This window comes from Ambystoma mexicanum, chromosome 3q (assembly GCF_040938575.1).
Source record: "Ambystoma mexicanum isolate Mex_15411 chromosome 3q, UKY_AmexF1_1, whole genome shotgun sequence".
NCBI lineage: Eukaryota > Metazoa > Chordata > Amphibia > Caudata > Ambystomatidae > Ambystoma > Ambystoma mexicanum.
The window spans coordinates 779,291,029-779,315,005 of record NC_090926.1 but is presented as its reverse complement, the minus strand read 5'-3'; the positions used below and the strand labels follow the sequence as shown (position 1 = coordinate 779,315,005).

General features: G+C 48.8%; 1 protein-coding gene across 1 annotated transcript in view; it reads left to right on the top strand.

The window, feature by feature from the left end:
* NUP85 (nucleoporin 85) overlaps nucleotides 1-23,977 on the top strand; it is a 977,524-nt gene that overhangs the window by 613,263 nt on the left and 340,284 nt on the right. The gene's annotated exons all lie outside the window — the stretch shown is intronic.

Below are 23,977 nucleotides of genomic sequence, written 5' to 3'. Positions count from 1 at the left end.
GGTGCAAGTCGGTGCTTCGTCCAGGAGAAGAGAAGATCTCGACGTGGAGGAAAACTGGAGGTCGTTGCACTGCCAGGGAAGAAACCAGCCGTGGAGTTTGCCGGTTAAAAGGTACTACCCTTTTATTCGCGGTAGTGGTGAAGCGTGGCTATCTGGCCGCCGGGGTGCTTATCACGGGCGATTCGACCACGAGACGATCCAGGAAGGCGAAAAAGGCAAACTGGTTGGTCCCACCAGCTCAAAGGGAAGAAGACTCTCCTGGAAGATCTTCTCTGTCGTCGGGAAAGTGGTGAGTTTCGTACAGCAGGGCTCCACCGGTGGTGTCGTCGTAGATGGCTCAGCTTCTCCCCTCTTCGGATTCTTTAGGTCCTGTGGCGACTTCTGAAGTTCCAGTCGGGAAAATCCCATAGGAAATATTCCGGTGGAATATTTCGCGTGGTAACCACTGCCACCAGCCAGAAACTCGACAAGGGGGGACGGGACAGTGCCCCCTTGGAAAACAGGCCCAGGGGCAATCGAATTACCCCTACCAGTACTTCCACAATATGATGGTTTGTACTGGTTCTGTTCACAATTTAAGACTAGTAAGGTCAAAGGTCAATGGTGACTTTACATGCCCTGGGAGACAGTAGTCAGTCCCAGGGTATGGAGTCTATGTTTGGGGGTCACTATTACACCCCTCTGTTACTGCACTGAGGGTGCTGTGTAACACACTTACCAAAAACACATGAAGCCCTATGGAGTAAAAGACCCCATAGCCCACAAAACACATTACAAAGTCAAAGGACATTCTCAAATCATGCCTAAGAGTGGGAGAAAAGAGTCTCGCTCTTAGCAGGAGAAAAAAATAAACCCCAAAAAATCCAGCAAAGTTGCTGGGGGACTCACTAGGTTTGGGAAATTAGGCTTTACAGAGAACAACTCTTATCTCCTCTAAAAAAGGTTCCAAATTAAGTGCGTAGAGTAACGGAGACAGGGGGCATCCCTGCTTTGTACCCCTCTCTATTTGCACCGGTTCTGAGAACTGACCATTGATTACTAAGCGAAGGGATGCGCTTCGATAAGAAGCCATTACTCGAGCCATGAATTTGGGCCCGAAACCCATTTTGACCATAGTGGCGAGCAGGAAGCCCCACTCCACGCGGTCAAAAGCCTTTTCGGCATCAACCGCTAAAAGAGGGGTTGGGATCCCCTTAATCTGGGATTTCTCAACCAAATGGATCACTCTCCGCACATTATCAGCAGTCTGGCGCCCCTTTATAAAGCCCGCCTGATCACGTCGGTCCAGCTTGGGCATGAGGGAATCTAATCGGGACGCCAAGAGCTTCGTATAAATCTTTGCGTCAGCGTTTATAAGTCCAATCGGTAGGTAAGATCCACACTCCTCTGGATCCTTGCCCTGCTTATATATGAGGGTTACTTTGGCCTCGTCCATGGATCCAGGGAGGACATCACACGAACCGACGTTGTTAAAAAGCCTAGTTAGATGAGGGATTAAAAACTCTTTATGGTTCTTAAAGAACTCAACCATAAAGCAATCGGGGCCTGGGGCTTTATTCGGGGAGAGTGCAGATTTTGCTTTCCTGACTTCATCAGCAGTTATTTCCCCTTCAAGCTGATCCCGCTCGTCACTCGAGAGGGCCGTGAGATCAAGACTATCCAGGTAAGCCTTTTGCAATATGGGATCAGGGTTACTTGATGTATATAAGGAGGCATAGAAGTGGCGGACTGCCCTCTCTATTGCTTCGTTATTCGTAAATCTCTGGCCCCCTCCCCCTTTATAGCTAGGATCATCTTACGCTTTTCATTCTTACGTAACATTCGGGCCAGCAGTTTATCAGATTTGTTTTGCCTTAATATAATGCATTTGGCGCAGGCATAATAAGTTGCGTTCGGCCGCTCTAGTTTGGTAAAGGTTTAATTGCCCTCTTAGCATACGGACTTCTTTAGCTGTGGCCGGTGTGTTGGATGGCCAGTTTTGTCATAGCCTCCTTAAGTTTCCTGCCCAAGTTCTCTTTCTGAAGCCTTAACTCCCTCTCCCTTCTAGCTTTAATTGCCAGGGTTTTCCTCCTTATCGTGGCCTTGAGTGCATCCCACCATATTTGCGGAGAAGTGTCCTCCCAAGTATTCTTCTCTGCATACTCTTCCAACTCCTGGTCTACTTCCCGGATGAGAACCGGATCTTTAAACCGTGCCGAGGGATAGCGCCGTTTCCACAATTCAGGGGGTGCCCGCGGCCTGCGCAGGATTAATGTCATGAGGGCATGATCCGATATCGCTATGAGCCCAAAGGAGACCTCAGTAACAGATCCCAGAAGAAGGGCCGAGGTCCAGATATAGTCGATACAGGAATGGGATCTATGGACATATGAATAAAATGTGTATCCCCTGTCCGCCCCCTGCGTTTCCCTCCATGCATCAACTAAGGCCAAGTCCTGAATTTCCCTTTTAAGGGCCCCAGAGGGCCCGCCCGCCGAACCCCATATAACCTTGCTTCTATCCCTGGAAGGGTCCCAAGCCATGTTAAAATCCCCAGTTAAAACTATACGTCCCTTGGCAAAGTCCTTCAAGCGGGCAAGAGATTTCTGAAGAAAGGCATCCTGTCCAGTATTGGACGCATACAACGTGGCGACGGTCTCCAGCAGCAACGCCAGATATCTCCCCTGATTGTCCTTCTGTACGGACTTGATCGACAGGTCTAACCCATCTCTCAGGGCAAGGGCCACTCCTCCCTTCTTACATGCCTGTGTGGCCTGATGAAACCGGTCATACCCCCTGACCCTCCACTCATCTCGTGTCTGGATGTGGGTTTCCTGCAAGGCAACTATGTGTGGTTTCTCCTTACGTATGAAGAGTTCTACCTTTTTCCTTTTAACTGGAGAATTGAGCCCATTCACATTCAAAGATGCTATTTTCCGCCGATCCATATTAAGTGAAAATACAACTCGTACAGACTAAGCCTACTGCGCTGTGCTCCTATTTCTTCATGGTGTCTGGCTTCTTATTCAGGGTATACAGACTAGTCTGTTCGCTTTTCCCCTCTGCTCCTGAAAATCCTCTCCCCCTCCTCCCTCCCCCCTCCCCAAAACCCAAACAGGCCCCTGGGTGGACTCAGCTGGAAACGTGCCCCCCTCATCACCCAAAGATGAGAGCTGAGCCCCAAAGGTAACCCAGTATTTCCCAACGCGGGATCTCCCAATCCCATCCCAAGATGTACTCCCCCTCCCTTTCCTGTCTTGAACCATTATTACTGCGTTTGCTATCAAGTGCCCGAAACCAGAATTGTGCAACTTGCGCCCTCCCCGGACTTACTCTGCTGGGCCTCTATGAATGCAAATCTTCAGTTCCAACTGAGGTATCCAGAGGGGCGGTTTGGGTATGCGAACGGCTCCCCACCCCCCCCCCCCCCCGCCCGGAGAGTTGTGATCCGCCATCCGGGCGGGCTGTTTCCTTGACCTTTTTCGTTTGACCGTAGCCCACTCCTAAGGCTTATTCAAGCTGTTGCGGCCGGAAGGGCCATCTTGATCTGCCAATGATTGCTCCTCAATGCCCAATAATTCCAGGCCTTGGTCACAGAACGTGATCCTGCGTTGCTGGCCCTCCCTCATAAAGAATAGAGCAAAAGGGTGGAGCCATCTGTACCTGATCTGTTTCTCACGTAAACATTTCAAAATTGGTAGCATCCACCTCCTTTTGTTGAGGGTTATTAGAGATAGATCCTGATACAAAAAGATCTCATCACTGTTACAAATATATGGCCGGCTTCCCTCGCTTTCCCAAGGATTCTTTCTTTCGTCACAAAGCTGTGGAAAGCCACAGGAACATCCCTAGGTCTAGCTCCTGGCTCCAATCAGGGAGGGCCCACCACCCGGTGAATCCTGTCGAGCTGGAGGTCTGCTGTCGTGTCTACCTCAAGAAGGTCCTTAAAAATGGCCGTGAGGGTCTGTGCCAAATCCTGGGTCTGCACGGACTCTGGCAATGCTTTGACACGTATGTTAACTCTCCTGGAGTGATTCTCTAAATCCTCCACCTGTAACTCCAAGTTCTGGGTAGCCTGAGCCAGTGTTTCCAGAAGATTTCCCGCCTTTCCCGCATCCTCCGTCAGCTCTTGAATGGCCCGTTCATTAGTATCGACAAGCTCCTCAACATTGCGGATATCCCGCTTTATATCTTTTAGTCCCTCGGCCAAGTCCTCTCTGAGTGTCCATCTGTTTTTGACTTGCCACTGTGATTTTGTCCACCATTTCTCCGAGGAGTTGTCCAAGTGCTGTGTATGTAACAAGCCTATCTTGGCGGTCAGAGGAAGATGCCTCACCTTGCCCACCCTCCACATCCTCCGCGGGGCGCTCCCTCCGACGATCAGTTTCCAGGTCATGATCCTTGGCACAAAGTTTGGCCAGGGAGGTCTCACAACTCCTCCCAGTGCAGTTGGAGGCCGAGGGGGGTTCCTGACTCTATTTCTGGACATGGCAGGATGCAAGACTTAGCTTCCGTCTCGGAGAATCCATGTGTCTCAGCAAGGGCAAAGACAGAATCTATACTCTCCTATGGACGGCGATCTCCGTCATGAACAGACTGCGAACACTACTCCTCCACCTAGCGACTAAGGGAGTGGAGGGCCCGTCAGTTCGCCTCCTCCACTGTGCTAGGTCCACGCCGGTCCTCGCAAAATGACCACCACCGCGCCTCTACGCCTGGATGTCGCAGGATTTCTTCAATGCTCACCAATACCTCTCCAGTCTAGGGATCCCCCTCGCTCACTCTCCTACCCCCGCCGATTTCAGTGCGCTCTCCAGCAGCTAGAGTCAACAGCTCCCCCAGACCAGTGGGCACTCCAGCCTCCGCGGTCCAATCCTGCAAAAACCAAAGACAGCGGTGCAGGCCAGCCGAAATCTCGAGGGCCACACTATAAGAAGGTTCCAGCAAGAGTTTGCCAAAAGTGACCCAGGGGACGATCGTTGTCCGTGGCAGCCCGCAGCTAAAAGAAGCAGCAATAATGCAGGAGCGGGGAGCCGCGTACCTGAACAATCCGCCGTCCCAAACTCCTACTGAGCTCTCAGCAAGCGTATATCCCAGCGAATCTTCCAACAAAGTAGCTCTTGGGTGCGCGGGGACCCAAGGGGGCCCAAGGGCTGCGTCTGTCTCCTTGCGCCGATACGGCTCTTCCTCTCTGTTGGGCCGATGCGCTACTCTGCCAGCTCCCCGCCTACGGAACACAGCAGATCCCGGGGCGGAGAGTCCCCACAGGCGCTAGTCCAGGGAACCCCAATGGTCCACAACTCAGGGGATAAGCTGCCGTCAAGGCGGCGCCGGGCACTGCAGAAAACGCACCATGCAGCGGACCAGGCACCTCCACCGCCTGTCGCCGAAAGCCAGGTTGCAGTGGCGGGGAGCGGGCGTGTTGGACATCTCCGGCAGGGCGCTGCCCTGCCCTCCAACGTCCCCACGCTCCCCACAGGGCCAACTCCCGGATGGTAGAGATGTACTCTGGGCAGCTCCAGCGCGGGCAGCAGCAAACGCCCGGAGACTCCCCCCGCCGACAACGGCTGCAGTTCACGCCGCCGACAGCTGAGCACAGGCACTTTCCCTCACTGCTTCGCCACCGCTCTTGTTAGGGAGAATTCTCGGTTTAGGCTGAATTTCCTAACCTAGTGAGTCCCCCAGCAGCTTTGCTGGATTTTTGGGGTTTATTTTTTTCTTCTGCCAAGAGTGAGACTCTTTTACCCTCACTCTTGGACATGATTTGAGTGTGTTTCTTTGACTCTAGATGTGTTTAATGGGCTATGGGGTCTTTTAATCCATAGGGCTTCATGTGTTTTTGTGATGTGTGTTACACAGCACCCTCAGTGCAGTAACACAGGGGTGTCATAGTGACCCCCCAGTATAGACTCCATACCCTGGGACTGACTACTGTCTCCCAGGGCATGTAAAGTCACCATTGACTTTACTAGTCTTGAATTCTGAACAGAACCAGTACAAACCATCATATTGTGGACGTACTGGCCGGGACAATTCGATTGCCCCGGGGTCTGTTAGTCGAGGGGGCACGTCTCCGTCCCCCCTGATCGAGTTTTGGCTGGTGGCAGTGGATACTACTTTTTATATTCAACCGCGAATATTTCTCTGTGGGATTTTCCCATTGTTCGAGGCTACTATCTTTATTTATTTAATTACGATAGCCTCGAACATACCGCCGGTTTATTTATTATTAATTCTCCGGTTGGTATTTTTTGCCAAAACTCAGTTCTAAAATGGCGTTTGTTTTCTTCTGTCACTCCAACCCAAGTTGAGCCCTTTGTTCCACTTTTTGGCGGGCTTCTCCACAGAAGCCCTTCAAGGTGATGCCACTCTGTCTGGGGTACTTAGGAGGGGTGGAGGGGGATTTAGGCATCCTGGACTGAGTTGCCTAGGCAACTCAAGTCGCACTCCGTCACCACTTAGCATGTTTGAGTGACAGCTAGGCTGAGTGAATGGGGGTTTTCTGCATAAAAGCAGGGCTTTGGGGACTGGGACTTCAGAAGTCGCCACAGGACCTAAGAATCCGACGAGGGAGAAGCTGAGCCGACCTGCTACGACAACACCACCGGTGGAACCCTGCTGAACCGTCTCACCACTTTTCCCAACGACAGAGGAGATCTCCCGCCGAAGAGTCTTCTTCCTTTGACTGGTGGGGATAACCAGTTTCACCGTCTTTTCGCCTTCCCGACGCATCTCGTGGCCGCCTTGCTTGTGCCAAGCACCCCAGCAACCAGAATACCACGTTTTACCACACCCGCGGAATAAAGGGTAATACCTTTAACCGGAAAACTCTGCGGCTGGTTTCTTCCCTGGCAGTACAACGACCTTCATCTTTCCTCCAAGTCGAGATCTTCTCTTCCTCTGGACGACGCCGAGACTTGCACCCGCTGCCATGAACAACTGCCACCGCTGGAGGATCCTTCCCACTTAAGGTACCATGTTCCGTCTGGCTTCCCTTGCCGCCGACTGTACGGGGTAGATTTAGCCCCCGGCTTTCGAACCTGGGTTTGCCTAGGACACCCTGGCTTAACTTTTCTGAGCCTCTCAAACTCTTTTCGAACTCTCTGCAAGACTTTCAAAGCCTAGTGTAACTGTGTGATCTTGGGCGCATTGGTGCTCTGCTCTCTCTAAAAGTGGGCCCAGCCTATGAACTTTGGCTCACAAGTGACTTTTGCTCTTCTGCCTTGCTAAAAGTGTTCCTAAATCTTAGAGTGTTGTATCTTCACATATTCTGCCTTTTTCCCTCCCTTTTTCATGAACTTATTGGAGTGCCATCTATAGTTAAGCGCTCACCTCTGTCCGGAAATAAGTGGTGTTAACTAAGACTTGTCTGATAAGGAATAAGGGTTGTATATATCATAAAAGTAACTGTGTTTAGAGTGTTTTACAAATAAGAGTGCTGGAGTGTATCAGAGTGCCTATTGTGTATACTTTGCATACTGCCTAACTCTTCTTGAGGGAAGTCTGACTGCTCAGCCACAGCTACCAGGTAAATCTGGGTGGTACAGACTGCTACCAAGTGGGTTTACTGCTAACACCTTTAGTCCTAAATCTTTTGCAGTGTTCCCAAATGGAACTGCACAGGTTTCTGCCTAACAACTCTCAAGGCCGCCTCGCACTGTCCCCACGCCAAATCTGTCTCTACGCCGGAATGTGTGATAAGCGAGAGCCAGGGAGGGCTAGTTATGCTTTATCAGCCGTTTGGCGGCACACAGGACGGGAGCACAGGAGCAACGATGTTCAATGAACGGCGCCCATCTTGGAACCTTAGATACGTTTTGACTCGTGGAGGGGCGAGTTTTCTTTTGTCATTTGGGAGGGGAGCGAGTCAGGCAGGGGGTTCAAATAATTTGGACAGTCTAGATCGGAGTCTGGTGTTCCTAGTAACTAAATTACAAGGGTTACTTGGGTTTAGATTGCTAGGTTATGGTGGGCGTAGAGCAGCATATGTAAACATTGTAGAGTTGTTCAGGCACATGGGATCGAAGTAGTGGGAAGTAAAGGTTTTAGTGATGCACATTAGAGTATTTAGTAAGATAAACATGCATGCGGTACGTAAATTGAGGATAGTAGTAGACATAGTGGAATAGATCAATAGTATAACATAAGGCGCTATATAATGCACAGTTAATGAATAGATGATAGTGTTCCTCAGGGAGCCTGTGTGTCGCCTTGCTTTTATAATATCTTTGATTCCCTTCTTCCAGATGTTGGAAAGAGAAGGGATCATATTTGCAAATTATGCAGACGACACACAGTGCGCCATCCCCATATCAGGATCACACATGGAGGACGAATGCCGGATCAATTAAATTTATTTTAAAAAATCAGGATTGGATGGTGGTAAATGGCTTGGCCATCAGTAGCTCGAAAACCGAGCTCTACTAATTGGTTCAGAGAATAAACTGGAGAAGCTGGGACCAAGCTATAAATCATTTTCTATGGATAGCTGTAAAATAGATGTCATGAACAAGGTTAAAACGCTGGGCATCTATATAGATAAGAACTTGAACATGAAGGCACAAGTGAACAGCCTCGTTTCCTCGGCTTCTTATTTTATCAAGCTGTTCTGCTGCCTTAGACCATTTGTGTCAGAAACAAACTCTGAAACACTGGCAAGGGCCATTATTGGATCGAAGATCAATTATTGTTGTAGCCTTCTGGTTGGCCTGCCATTATCGGATTTTCATCGACTCCAGGTCGTGCAGAATGGAGCAGTCAGAATTGTGAAATGCCTGATGAGAAGAGATTGTGTCGGAGGCACGCCGAAGTTTACATTGGTTACCTGACCAGACTAGGGTTGCCTTTAGGCTTCTCCTCATCACACACAAATGTGTACACGGAACTATGCCTACGTATCTTACAGAAGTGACCATTCCTAAAACAACACAAGAACTCTCAGATCGGACGAAACCAACACTCTAATTGTCCCGCGTTTGAAAACTAAGAAATCAAGGGATGCTGCTTTATATCTGCAGCTCCCCAGAAGTGGAACTCCCTTCCATCTATACTGAGAGTTACTGCATCCATCGAGGTCTTTAAGAAAGGCCTGAAAACTGCTCTTTTCTCATAGTGGGGTCTTTCTTAGCATCTGACTTCATGCACCTCTAGGATGGGTTTTCGGCCAACCCACTTCCTTTTCTTCTGGTCTGTGTGTCTTTTTTGTCTGAGTTCTGTGTTTAAGCGCCCTTAATCCCGAGGGTACCTGGTGCGCTATATAAATGCTTAACATAAACATGATCGGGTAACAACGGCAAGTTTGGTACAGTCGGGTAAAGGCAGTAAGGTGTAAATACCATGTAGAAGCAGTGTAAGATTACAGGTATGCAGAAGTTATACAGTATAAAGGTATGGTATATCGGCAAATCTAGAGTTGAGTAGAGTATAACAAAGAGCGACTAACTATGTAAGTGTACTATGTTAGAGGTAATACAAAACTCATATGCAAAGCTATGCGGTGTAGGGTACAGTATATCAGCAGGTCTGAGTGTATTAGATATAGAATGGGTAAACGTGTCAGTGTTGCTTTTTTGCAATTGAATCTGGCTCTGATTGTTCTTCCTTGTTTCAGCGTATTCCAGAATCTATGCTGAAACAAGGTACTGATCCGCACCTGATGGAAGGGCATTCAGAGCCCGAAAAGCGTAGTGCATTAGAGAAACCCTCAAACAAAAGGACTATTGGCTTGCTAGCCAGTTACAAGTTTGATATATGGACTAAAGTTTCTCTTAAAATAATAGGAAATGTACCCACGGGGGAAGAAAATGTTACTTTGTTGTTTGAATTGTGATTTATATGGAAATGTTTCAAGTACCCTTTACTTTGATATACTGTCAAGCATGAAGTAATGCTAAAAGTGTGCAATAATTTGTTTTGAACATTGAAGAAATTAGAAAATGAACACTGTTATGGACAGGCATATAGATATGAAGAGTGTTTACCGATGCAACGTTACTGCCCAGGATGTTTAGAAGCGTTAAAGTACTACTTTGCAAAGGTGAAAGTTTCGGGTGTCCAAGAGGTTCTGCTGGCTTCGTTGTGCCCTGTGGCGAACAGGGGCACACAGGGCCTTGCCTTTTGTGAGCCTTCCCAGGAGTTAAGCCTATATGTAAAGTCGTCATGTTGATCCCATATTAATTACATAATGATATGGGAATTGTAGTTACATATCATGCGGTTGTTGTTATTTGAGCTAAGCTTTATCCAATCTATATCATACGATCTGAGTGTTCTGAGGGAGGGTATTTTCTGAAAGGTTTTAAGCATATAGGATCAATTTAGACGAATGTTACCATCACATGCCATGTTTATCTCCCATCTCATTATGGTTGGTGAATCATACGTCATCATGGTAAGGGGTAATTGAGGTTCAACTTTCCTCCCAATCGTATTGTTTTCGCCCCATATAACAGTATCTGAGGCGTAATGGTCCTTGTCTCGCCGTCCCCTGCATTAGTGGCTGGAGCTAGGTTACCACTTAAATTCCCATCAGTCCATTTGCCCCCCCCCCCTTGGAATTAAATCTTTAAATGGAGTTCGATTCCCCTTCACAGTCTCTAATGGAGTTGATGCCGGAGCAGGAGTAGCAGCCATCAAATCTCATCCACTACCCCTGCTTAGGCAATCTGGTTGTGTTCCCATGTTACTGGGCCCCTGTCCACCAGTGATTCCAATGATCACATTTGTGGTTCATCCCGGTTATAGGATAAAACATGGATAACTCAGTTTGTTTATGTTTAATTAGTGGGGGGGGCCAGAAGTTTTTCGGACTCCACATTTACCATAGCTTTGGCAGTGGGACTGATCTCATAAATACGAGTTGGTGAGTTAGTGTTATTTTTTATCGGTTTTTCCAGGCTACTTTTCTTTTGGTTGGGACACGACCCTTGTTATCACTATTAATATTTAACAGTGCTTTAGACTCCTCATCAAGTTGATGGAGATCAATAATGGCATAATTGTTGGATAGGTACAAATTTTTTTGGTATTTTGATTTTTGAGTTTCTTTACTGCACAAGCCTGAGCTTTTTTAACAGCGTTTCTTTTTTGTGCTCGGATGGCCAATCTTTTTTGTTTACATGTTGGCGGCATAACCTGAGGTTAGTCAATGTTGGCCCCATACAAATCTTATACAATTTGTTTCTGTTGGACTTCTTTATTATCGGCAAGAGCAATGAGTTCTGTAAGGGCACATGGGCTATCAAGCCCCTTGGTGCGTAATGAGGGACCAAAACTGCCCACCACATCCTTTGCAGTTTATCTGGTAATTGATCTTTGGCCACCCTAAAATCGTTTATTTTCTTGGTAAGTTTATCAGTTTGTGCCGTATTGTTAGCAACCGTCTTGGATAATAATTCATCCGCTCTTGACCCCAGTGAGGTCTTCCTCATATTTTGGGGAGCTATAGTCTCTGCATAAGAGCTATGCTCTGCCACAGGGCAACACTCCCATCCAAGGGCTTGTGAGGCTTTTGACACTCCACCAACCTCATATCAAGGTTTAGCAGCAAGTGCCGACATTGTGTCGCAAGTGAACAGGAATCGCTCAATTTTACTCAATTTTCCCATTATCTCCATCAAAGAATTCTTCATAACACGAATCTCCCAGTGGGTTTGCTCATGGCGCTTAGCATGCAAATATAGTATGCGCGTCATTACTGGGAAATTCGTGCCCATGAGGGATTCCTCAAGAAGCGGAGGAGCAGCCACAGCCCCTGATCCAAGACCACCTGTCCCCATTTTCGGTGATTGATGATCTATCCCATGTTCCATAAGCCTGATTTGCTCAAAAGATGTACTATTCAATGAATCCAATACTGTCGAACTGGCCCTTTTGAATAGGTGGGCCAGCTAGAGGTATAGGATCCATAGGGAAGGTGATATAAGCATCTACGTGCGCTGATTGCTCATCTACACCTTCTGGCAACACAGTAGGATGGGAGGGGGGTTTATTAAAGAGGACAACATTCTCTATACCTGATCTCCGTTGGGTAACTGGTGTAGAGGGACCCAGCAATCACCTCATACGCCTGCCTAATTCCACCTGAATCACTGGCGGTAGCATTGAACAGTCAGAGATATCATTATTGAAACATTCATCCCCCATTATTCTCTGTCTCCTTACGGTCACTGTTTTTAACATTTCCCAAGGATTTGTGATCCACATCATTTACCTCATGTAGCGCAAATGTAATAGGGTAGCTTGATGAAAAACCAGGGCAGTGCCCATCGAAAGTTGAAGCAATAGTTTGAGGCATATGCAGCATATTTCCCTGATCTTTAGAGAGTGGTAACTCTGGAGGAGTGCTTTTTTAACTTTTTGCGGAAGATCATATTCCTCCACTTCGTCATCTGACAAATTAAGCAGCCACGAGTCCTCTGGTTGCACATTTGCGCTCATCATGGTTTTAGTATTAGCGCAAACCTGATTCAAATGGAGTTTGACCACTTCTTAATCCATCGCCCATGATTGATGTTTAATCACACCCCAAAGTGGGAGTCACGGCAGTGCAAGCACAATACTGCCTCTTGCACCGTACTAAGACCAAAGAGCCCTACCTCCACCCCGTATTGTAACGATAAATCCGCAGGCAAGCAGCAAAAGCAAAAAAAAAACGCTGAGCTCTAAACAACCTCGAAACAGCACCACCCTACTTCAGCATACTATGCAAGCTGAGTGACTTTAATATCGGTCCTCAGCTTTTGGTAGTAATACGGCTTAGGCAATGCCTCTACGAGGTTGGTTCACTTAATCATCTTCATTACCTTATATCCAAAATGCTTGCCAATCTTCCAGGGTACACTATGACTTCTGTGACCGCCGGAACCCTCCCACCCTAACAGCACACACACTTACAAGGCACTTCGAGTGCGAGCGCGAAATGCACGTGCACCACAGTATAAGTAAGCCTCCTGGGAAGCAAGGGGCAGAGCTTCGGCACGCAATGATGTTTGGTCGTATGAGTCTGTAAGTCTTTGTTGATCCAGGCAGAGTTTCTCCTCTTTAGAAGTCAGTACGGCTTCCTCTTGTCCATACAGTGTTTTTGCAAGGGCGCAGGGCAATAATCCAGCAGTGATCCAGCCCAACAGCATACACACTTACAAGGCACTTTGAATGAGAAATTTACTCCACCCACATAGCTCTAGAAAATACACCACACTTTTTTACTGGCAAATATATAGTTTAATAATGTCACTCATATAAAACTATCAGTTTAAATAAGTACTTTAGACATTTATACACAGTATTAAAAGGATACCAGCATAAAAACAGTAATGCCTATAGAAGGACTCTCCTATTCCCAATATTTCTGTGTGCCCTCTACCAGAGGTGAGCATCCAACATAACACTGCCTTTAAGGTCTCCGTCCACATTAGCAAGTCCGCCCTCTTGCGAAATTAAGTCTTACACTAGACTCTCTGACCTACATACATTCTATGCAGCACAGAGGGCAAACTAACTACATACCCAACCGCAGCGCACCACCATCACGGCATACCACCTCCATGGCACCTGACATCATCCGCACTCTAGTTGTCCTCCACATCACCTTTACAATGCTTATAGACTTAAACGCAAACATGCTTTCCCCTACCACTGCGCCACACTACCCCGCAGCCCTCCACATCACACACAATTTGCCCAACACCACTCACAGAAACCACTTACTAGGATATCGCACCTCACCACACACCACTAAACCTAAATCTCCCAGCTCCTCACTCGTCCCCACAACAAGCGACTCGATAAACACTGCACGCATACACTCAGGCCATATCCTTCCCAAAACCTGCCACTACCCCCCTTATCTAATCTGAAATGTGCCCTCATTAATGCCAGCAGATCCCTCATTGCACACGCCTTGGAAATAGGAAACCTCATACTAGCCAACAACCTAGATATCCTTGCTATCACAGAGACCTGTCTCCATCCAGCAGCTGGTCCTCACCTTATGCTTGCTATACCAGAAAACTACAACATCATGAGAACAGACAGGACTACTAGCAAAGGGAGAGGTATTGCCATCATTTCCAAATCACAACTAGGCCTACGAGAATTCACTTCGCTGCCCTTCCCCGTCCGCCAAACTGCCCATCTCCTCCCAAAGCACAATACTAATACACTTGATCTACAGGCCCCCAGGATTATCATGAACATTCGAAGAAGACATCTCTAACTTATTATCACACCAAACTAAACAATCCTCCAAAATTCTACTCTTAGGAGATCTCAATCTAGGATTCAAAGAACCACTAGACTCCCACGCCGCTACGATAGAACAATCCCTTCTCAACATAGGATTCAACCAACTCGTTTCGGAGCCCACCCACTGCAAAGGTAGAACCTTTGATTGGGTCGGTCACCTAAACTGCACCCTCAACATACTATCCAATACCCAGTGTGCCTGGTCAGACCACCACATCATTCACTTTGAACTAAAAGCCTCCCATCTTGCCCAGTCGACGCAGGCCCAAGCACTCCCAGCCATTACTAGAAACAATATGTCCATCACCTTGGAGACCCTCTGGTCCCTCATTCAACCCATCATCAATCCCATCTCTGACAGTGGGTCAGACCCAGAAACACTAGTTGACTTGTTCAACAAAAATCTTCTGCTAGCACTTGACCATATAGCCTCAAAACCAGGAAAGCCAAACAATCCAGCCACATAAACAAATGGTTCACCCCAGAATTAAAAGCACTTAGAAAAAACAAAAGATCACTAGAATACAAATGGATTAAAGACCCTACTCCTCAAAATATGTTCCCTTTTCAAAACAGCTGCAACCAATTACAAAACAGCCATCATTAAAACTAAAAGCGACACATTTAACAGAAAGCAAAATGCCAGCTCAAATGTGAAAGAACTCTTCACAATCCTCAGGTAACTGGTATCCCCCACACCCCCACAGGCCACGTGTCACAAAGACGCCTCATGGTGTGCTAACATCCAGAAGGCACTTTTGGACAAAACAACACTACTCCACACCAAAATTTAAACTAAGAGAACTCTCCTAGCTACCAAGGGCTCCACCATTGCCCACCACAATACACAACCTAAAAATCCCAACCTCTTTGTTCTCACCGGTCACCACCACACAGGCTGAATCCATAATTGCCAGTCTTAAACCCTCCAAATGTGAAGGAGATATCTGCTCCGCTTCCATCATCAAAGAAGGAGCCAAAGACTTTGCCCCCTTCATCACATCACTGATCAATTATTCTTTTGCCTTTTGTACTGTTCCCAAGAATCTCAAAGATGCCTGGGTCAAACCTCTGATTAAGAAACCCACCCTAGACCCCAACATTCCCACAAACTACCGCCCCATCACTGCCGTCCCATTCCTGCTAATAATACTTGACAAAGCTGCATATATTCAAATTCAGAACCACCTTGAATCCCACAACCTTCTAGGCTTCCATTAGTCGGGCTTCAGACGAAGACATGGCACTGAGACTGCCCTGCTTGATATGAAGATCCAAATGGATGAGGCAAAAGACAAAGGCCACCCGTCCCTGCTCCTACTCCTGGACCTCTCCGCGGCCTTCGACTTAGTTGACCACAGCATCTTAACCTCACACCTAACCTCATCAGCTTCCTTCTCCCCGAACGCAGCCAAATGGATCCAATCTTTCCTTTCCGAAAGATCCATGAGGGTATTTTCAGACACCGCATCAGCAGACCCCTCGCCCATAACATGCGGCGTTCCCCAAGGCTCCTGCATCTCCCTCACTCTCTATAACATCTTTACCAAGATCGTATTCGACCTTCTAGACGACATGAATGTACCTTATACCAACTACGCTGACGATACTCAGATCCTCATCACTCTCTCTGGCACATATGAGACCGATTCTTCCCGCCTCAGTGAAATCTACAGCAAAATACAAGACTGGATGGCCAAGCATGGCTTGTGTCTTAAAGACGACAAAACAGAGCTTCTACTCTTTGGATCCAGACAACGCCTTAACAAACTTCACCCCCAATACAACGCCTTCAATATAGATGGAAATGTCGTCAAGGTTTCCAACAATGCCAAAACCATAGGGGTCTATCTCGACTCCACTTTGTCTCTTTCTAGACAAGTAAACTCTACAGCTTCCTCATCGGCCTACACCACTAAGCTTATAACTGCCTGCAGACCATTCCTGTCCACACAAAGCTGCATCACACTGGCCAGGGCCCTTATACTTTGCAAAATCGATTACTGCAATTCCCTCTATCTAGGCACCAGTAAACAAAAAATCCAAAAGCATCAAATATTGCAAAATAACGCTCTTAGAGCAGCTCTCAATATACCACGTCTTGACCACATCTCCCAAGCCAGACAGTCGGCCAAATGGCTACCCATAAAGGACAGAATCACCTTCAGAACACTCATGATCACACACAAATGTCTCAACAATACTACCCCCAAATATCTGGCTGACAAATTAGTATGGAATAACACTTCAAGGCCCACCAGAACCAAATATGCCCACTGCTTGAGCATCCCCAAATTTAGACTCCAAATGTCTGGAGGAACTAGCTTCCCTACTCTAGCAGCAAAATCATGGAACACCCTGCCCCCGGCGCTCCGAGACGAACCTTCCTTCCTAGCATTCCGATTCAAAGTGAAATCCTGGCTCCTCTTACAACCACTATGCCTACTTATCTCAGTAAATATGTACATTTTATACCACTGCACATGTAAACCTTAGCACTCTTCTGATTCTCACTATTTATTGTATACTGCCTTTTTCACTACTGTACCTTTTTCTGTACCTACTCATGTATAACATGTCTGTAACTTTTCTGTAACACTCCTTCAAAGCCAAGCGTCTAGCCACCGTAGGGTTCAGTGCGCTATACAAGCAAATCAGATCAAAATCAAATAAACTAACAGGGAGCGACCATGGAAACACAACACCTAACTTGTCCGTAAGTACCCAAAAGTCTGCAACTACGTGTGATGTCCTCAAGACACATCCCAACCCTGATATATGTTGAAGGCCCTAGACCTGAAGCTCAGCACCTAACACATATGGAAGGGTATGGGATTAAAAAGAAAAACATAATTTATCCCAGCAGAAATATCCCTTAGGCCTAAAACACATTGCACCATTAATTTATTCCTCCTAGGTCTGTATAACTGTTTTAATGCCCTGTCAGCCAAAATCATATATTAAAGTCTCAGAAGAACAAGTTACTTTCTTACCTGGTAACGTTCTTTCGATGGGATGGTCCGACGACGTATTTCATATCTATGACAGGTAATCACCACAGCTGTGTCCTGCGTCGATGACGTCGATGCGCCGTCGTCGAGGACCTCGTCTGACGTCATCCGATGTGATAAGTAGGACGCACGACGCCCGTAGCCTCAGTTGTAGTTTTTTCCCCTAGAACGTGTGACATTATTCAGACACAAAGCCTTGCGGAACGTAAGCTGCAATCGCAAAAGAAATTCTGCAGCGGGGAAGGTAGGGAGGGAACGATATGGAATACGTCGTCAGACCATCCCATCGAAAGAACGTTACTAGGTAAGACAGTGACTTGTTCTTCGAGGGGATTGGGTCCTCCGACGTATTCCATATCTATGACAGACTCCCAAAGCAGTATCGGAGCAAGGAGGAGGGAAAGAATTTAAAATCAAAATTTAGAATTGCCAATCAAATAGCAGAGCAAATGACCGCCTTGCCAAAGGCCAGATCCTGTTCTCGGATGGAATCGAGGGAATAGTGACGTACAAATGTATGTACTGAAGCCCAGGTGGCTGCATCACAGATGTTGCGAATAGGAACACCCCTCTGCAGGGCAGTAGATGCAGCCATACCCCTGGTAGAATGGGCCTGCAAGCCAGCCGGTGGGTCCTTACCCGCCAAGCGGTAACACTCCGAGATGGCCAAAATAATCCAGCGAGACAAAGTCTGTTTCGCCACAGCTTGTCCCAAACACTTTCCAGCGTAACCAATAAAGAGTTGATCGTCCACTCTGACCCGGGACATGCGTGAAACATAAAAGCTTAAAGCTCTCCTAGGATCAAGCCTATGGAGCCTCTCCTCTTCCTTCCCAGGATGCGGAGGAGGATAAAATGCCGGAAGAACAACCTTCTGGGCCAAATGAAATTCCGTCACTACCTTTGGAAGAAAAGAAGGACGGACTCTAAGGACAACCCTGTCCTTATGGAAAACAGTGAAGGGAGGTTTAACTGAAAGTGCCTGTAACTCACGATGCAAGCGGAAGTGACCGCAACTAAAAAAACAGTTTTAAGAGTCAACAGTCTCAACGGACAAGAGTGCAAAGGCTCAAAGGGAGCACCCGTTAGAAACCTGAGAACAAGGTTTAAATCCCAACCGGGCACCAGGAAAGGCGACGGAGGGAACACATTAGTGAGCCCTTTCAGAAACTGTGAAATTAAAGGGATTTTAAAGTAGGAACACTCTTCAGACGAGCGCTTAAAGATGGACAGCGCCGCCAGGTAACCTTTAATGCTACCCACTTGCAAGCCCCTGTGGGCCAAAGAAAGTAAAAAGGACAGAACCATGGGGATGTCGCATGCAAAAGGATCCACATTCTGAACTCTGCACCAGTCGCAGAACTTACAGCAATGGTACAGAGACTTTGTTGCTGGCCGTCGGGCCGAGAGCAACACCTCCATCACGTCTTCAGGGAGGTCCCAATCCTTATACCTTAACCTTTAAGAAGCCAAGCGTGAAGGTTGAGGGATCTGACCTCTGGATGGAGAACCTGACCCCGCTCCCGTGAGAGCAGATCGTCTCGGTAGGGAAGACGATGTGGAGGAAAGATGGACAAGTCGAGAAGGTCCGGGTACCACGTCCTCCGAGCCCACGCCGGAGCAATGAGGATCATCCGGGAACCGAACTTCCGTAACCTACGCAGCACTTGCAGGATGACGGGGACTGGAGGAAACGCGTACAGCAGTGGGAATGACCACTCCACCACGAACGCGTCTCCTAAGGCTCCTTTTGGAGGAAATTCCCGCGAGCAGAACCTCTCGCACTTCCGGTTGACACTGGAGGCGAAGAGATCCACTTGAGGGGTCCCCCAAAGGGAGAAGATCTCCAGGAGAATCTCCTGAGCCAACTCCCACTCATGAGAGATCGTGCTCTGCCTGCTCAGAGCGTCCGCCGTCACGTTTTCGTCTCCGGCCAGATGAACTGCCGAGATCGAAACCTCCTGCTGGATGGCCCAGAACTCGAGCTGCATCGCCTCCCTGCACAGAGGAAGTGACCCTGCCCCCCCCCTTTTTGTTGAGGTAGTGCATGGCCCAGCCTGTGAAGGGAGTGGCAGGTGACTGACAGATGATCCTGGACCTGCTCGGGAGAGCGTGCCCTCATCAACCAATCGTCCAGGTAGGGGTAGACGTGAATCCACCCCTTTCCTGAGATGCGCTGCCACCACCACCATGAGCTTGGTGAAAACCCTCAGGGCGGAGGTCAATCCGAACGGCAGGTGCCGAAACTGATAGTGCGAGTCGCCAACTGCGAACCTCAGGTACTTCTTGTGCTTGGGATTGATCGGCACATGGAAGTAAGCATCCTTGAGGTCGAGAGACACCAACCAGTCCTGAAGATGAAGGGCCTGGAGGACTTGAGAGAGAGTAACCATCTCGAACTTGTCCTTCCTGAGGAGTTTGTTCAAACCGCCCAAGTCCATGATGGGTCTCAATCCCCCGTCTTTCTTCGAAATCAAAAAATAAGGGGAATACCATCCCTTGTTCCTCTCCGCTACAGGCACCAGTTATATGGCGCCTTTCTCCAGCAGTGCTTGAAATTCCTGCGCAAGGAGCGGATCCGGACTCTTCAAAGAGAGGTTCCCTTGTGGATTGTCGTGAGGCCTCTGCCGAAAGGGAAGACAGTAGCCGTGGGTTATGATCTCCAGAACCCGCACATCTGAAGTAATGGCACGCCACTCTACAAGATGCTGCGCCAGCCTTCCCCCAACCGGCGAACCATGGGACATGGCCTCATGACTGAGTGGTAGCGGCTGCAGCGTTACCTGAGGGCAAAGAGGCAACTGCCAGAGCGGCCTTGGCACCACGGGTACCCTGTCGTCCACCTCCGGTACCTGAAGGACGAGTAATAGCGAAAGGAACCACCCCTCCATTGCTGTCCCCTAGGACGAAAAGGCAGAGGTTGGCGAACTGCAGCGCCCAACGACTTCGCTACAGCTTTGGAGGTCTGCAACCTCTCAAGGCTCTCGTCAGCCTTGCTGCCAAAAAGGTGTTCACCGTCAAAGGGCATGTTGAGGAGCCGGGACTGCAGATCAGGAGCAAACCCCGACTTCCGCAACCACGCAAACCTGCGTATCACGGCGCTCGCCGCCATGGACCTGATGACGCAATCAGCCGTGTCCAAACCCGACTGAACAGACTCACACATGGCATCCTTACCATCCTGGACCATAGCAAGGAAACCATCCCGTCCGTCCCCTTCGGGAATATGTTCAGCCGCTAACGCAACACAGTTCCACAGAGTGTGTGTGAAACGAGACAAGGCACATTTCGAGTTGGCCGTCTGAAGCGCCATACTCCCCGAAGAAAACACGTTCTTCGCCCAGCCATCAAAACGTTTGTCGTCCCTATCAGGAGGGATGGTAGGGTACAACGCCTGCTTTGCCGGGGCCGTGGCCGCCTGCACCACCAAACTCTGCAGAGTGGGGTGCCTGGTCAAGTAGCAGGGGTCGCTACTGGCTGGACGGTATTTACGCGACAAGGACCTGCCCACCGCCGGGAGACTCTCCGGAGCAGTCCAAGCTGCTGCCACCCTTCTCTGTGGAGCCATATGAAACGGCAGTACCGGGTCATTTGGGGGACCAACATCAAGGATGTCCGTGAGATCATCCTGCACAAACTCCCCTGGGGGAGCAGACCATCCCAAGTACTCGGAGACCCTAGCCATAAGGCGCCGGTACGAGGAATCGGCATGAGAGCCAGGCTCAGGCCTACAAAACTCCACCTCCGGAGAGGTGTCCAGTCCACTGTCATCATGCAGTGACTGCCTCAAATCGTCAAATTGGCTATGGCCCGAGACCATCTCATCTGGAACCTGACTAGGAACCAGGCCATCAGAATCCTCATCCACCTCCGAAATATATTCCAGGTGGTGAAAAGAAGGCACCCGAGAGTGCTTGCTCTTAACCAGAGCCTTTCTAGGGGGTTTCCCCGTGCCACGGGGTACCTCCGACACCCCGGCCTCGAAAGGCGTCGAGGGCGTTGAGTGAATCGGCGCCGGCGTCGAGAGAACAGGGATCGGCGTCGAGTAAATTGACATCAGATGCAGCGCCGCCAGCATCGACGGCGTCGACACAGTCCTCGAAGCCGGAGCTCCGAGCGTGTCCTTCGACGACCTGAGCGTTGACGGCTTTGACGACTTCCTCGGAGCCAGAGCCTCGCAAAAGCCTGTTGACGCCCTCGACGCCTCAGGCGTTGATGTCTTCCTCGAAGACATCACAGGTGCACACGGTCTCGAACGCGTCAAGGACCGGGACCTGGAACGGGTACGTCGAGAACGAGTCCCCTTGTCTGAACGGGACCTCTCCCGTGTCTCGTGCTGACCACTCTTGCGAGCGGTGTCTCTCGACCTCTCACGGCCGACCCCACTCGGGGGCGCGGATGGCTTAGTACCCTGCGACTCAAGAATCGCCAGCATTTTCTTCCCGAAGGAATCCCATTCCTCCGGCGTCGCACGGCTGGTGGGGTAAGCGATGTGCCGGGCAGAGTCCTCAGAAGAGGACCTGGAAGACGACTGCTGTCGGCGCTTCCGAGAATGCCTCGAAGAGGCAGAGGAGTGGCGAGACCGACTCCTAGAAGGAGACCCACGAGACTTCCGACGACGACGCGGAGAGTCACCTCTCGAATCATCCATCGAAAGCCCCGCAGACTTCGACTTCCGGGGCTTGGACACCCGACCTACCGACAACTTCTTCTTACGTTCCCGTAAGGCTTTGGACGTGAGCGACTGGCAGTCGATAGTCATCCGTGTCGTGGGTCTCCCCGAGGCACCAGAGGCAGGCGTCGTGCGAGTCCGTCACCGACATCTTGGCCCCACACCCCCCGCACTTTTTGAAGCCCGGACGCGGGGTCGAAGACAAGTAGAAGACATCTTCTTACGAAGGATTTTCATACAAAAACGAACAGGTTCGAAGAACCGAGAAGAACAGAACTCCAAAGAGTCGAGGCGTAACCGAGATTCACGAAGCAACACATTCGCGGAAAAAACGGAACTGAGGCTACGGGCGTCGTGCGTCCTACTTATTACATCGGAGGACGTCAGAGGAGGTCCTCGACGACGGCGCATCGACGTCATGGACGCAGACCCCAAAAAAAGTTTCAGAAGCAGCACGGCTGTGGTGATTACCTGTCATAGATATGGAATACGTCGGAGGACCCAATCCCCTCGAATGGAAGGGCCCATGGGCCCATATTAAACCTTAGCAAAATCTTCCAAGAATCAAAAAACATTTCAGTAGCAGTTTCCTTCACGATACATTTCATGGGAAAATGGACTCCTTCTTACTGGTTGAAGTTAGGTGTTTCAAGTACATTTACCATAGCAGAAATGAGTGGGAGGTTTTTTAAAATGAATACAAACACAGGGGTAAATACAAAAATGGTGAACCCTAGAGGGGATTCAAGAAAAATATGCAGTACCCAGAGTCACTTTAAGGAGAGTTCCAGTGTCAGTTCACAGCACCATATGAAGTGATGAGAAACGGTAAAGGCCCATCCACACTACTGGATGCATGTGCAGATGCTGTGACGATCGACCCCAGGAAAGGCCCCTGGAAACCCCAAGGAAGAGTTCCAGAGGTTGGAAGATAGACCCCTGAGGAAGTTGCAGAACAGGAGGACACCCAATTTAAATCTATGGGAAATTGCGGTAAAGACTTGCCTTCAAGGAATCTCTACCATAGTCCAGGTGGACGCCTAGCGGTGAATATCGTGAGTAATCGCCCTTCCCATGAGCCTATGGTAGATACGCATGTCAGTGGTTTCAGCTGAAATGGCTTCAGTGACCCAAAACAACCTGTAAGTGAACGGCTCTTTTCCACAGGTGCGTTTTTCAAGATCCTGTTCCCAGGGCCTTGCACACTGAACCAACAATGATTCCAGCTACACAAGAAGAAAGGCTCTTTCTAGGATATCTGCCTTCAATCCCGAGTGAAAGATCCCATGGAAAAGAGTTCTGGAAGACATGAGATACCAAACAAACAGTTGCCAGTGGTTTGCGGCAATATCCCAGGACGTGGACAATGGCTGGAGGGACCATCAGACATTCCAAGGCAACTATCTGGTGGAGTGATTAACTATCTGCGCCCCTCTGGACGCCTGCAGCAGCCCACAGCCAAGAGGTGGAGCGTGGCGTAAATGACAGTATGCTCAGTAAAATGTCCCAGAAACTGTTCCAAATTAGAGGTCTCAACCCAGCGGATATGGCGGGGTCAGGGGGTACCTTGGGAGCCTTCCAACACATCCATGCTGGACTTATAGCAGATTAAAAACAAACGGGAATATACCCAAGCCACTGCACTTAGCAAGTGTTGCCTAGTGAGAGCTTTAAAAATGGCTAAATCGTCAGGAAAACTCCTTCAACAGGTCGGCAGACCTGCCACCCCCAAGTTCAGGAACAAACTAGCAAGAGTTTGGGCCAGAGCAGAACCTAAATACCCCTTTGAAAGGGGAGGGGGGGTGGTCATAGGACAGCCAGCCAATCACAAAAAGTGGCTATGGGGAATAAGGTCGAATGACGAACCATACTGGTTGGTCACAGGGACTGCCACTCAGCCAACACCACTCCCACAGGAAGTGAGAGTGTAAACAATTTACAAATGCAGTTTGGTTTCAACCTGTTTGGAAGAATAAATGGAAGGCAGTTTGAGATTTCAACACAGAGGTTTTTTTAAGTTGGCATTGTAGCAAAACCACATTTATTACACTGAAGTGGGAAAAGACACAAT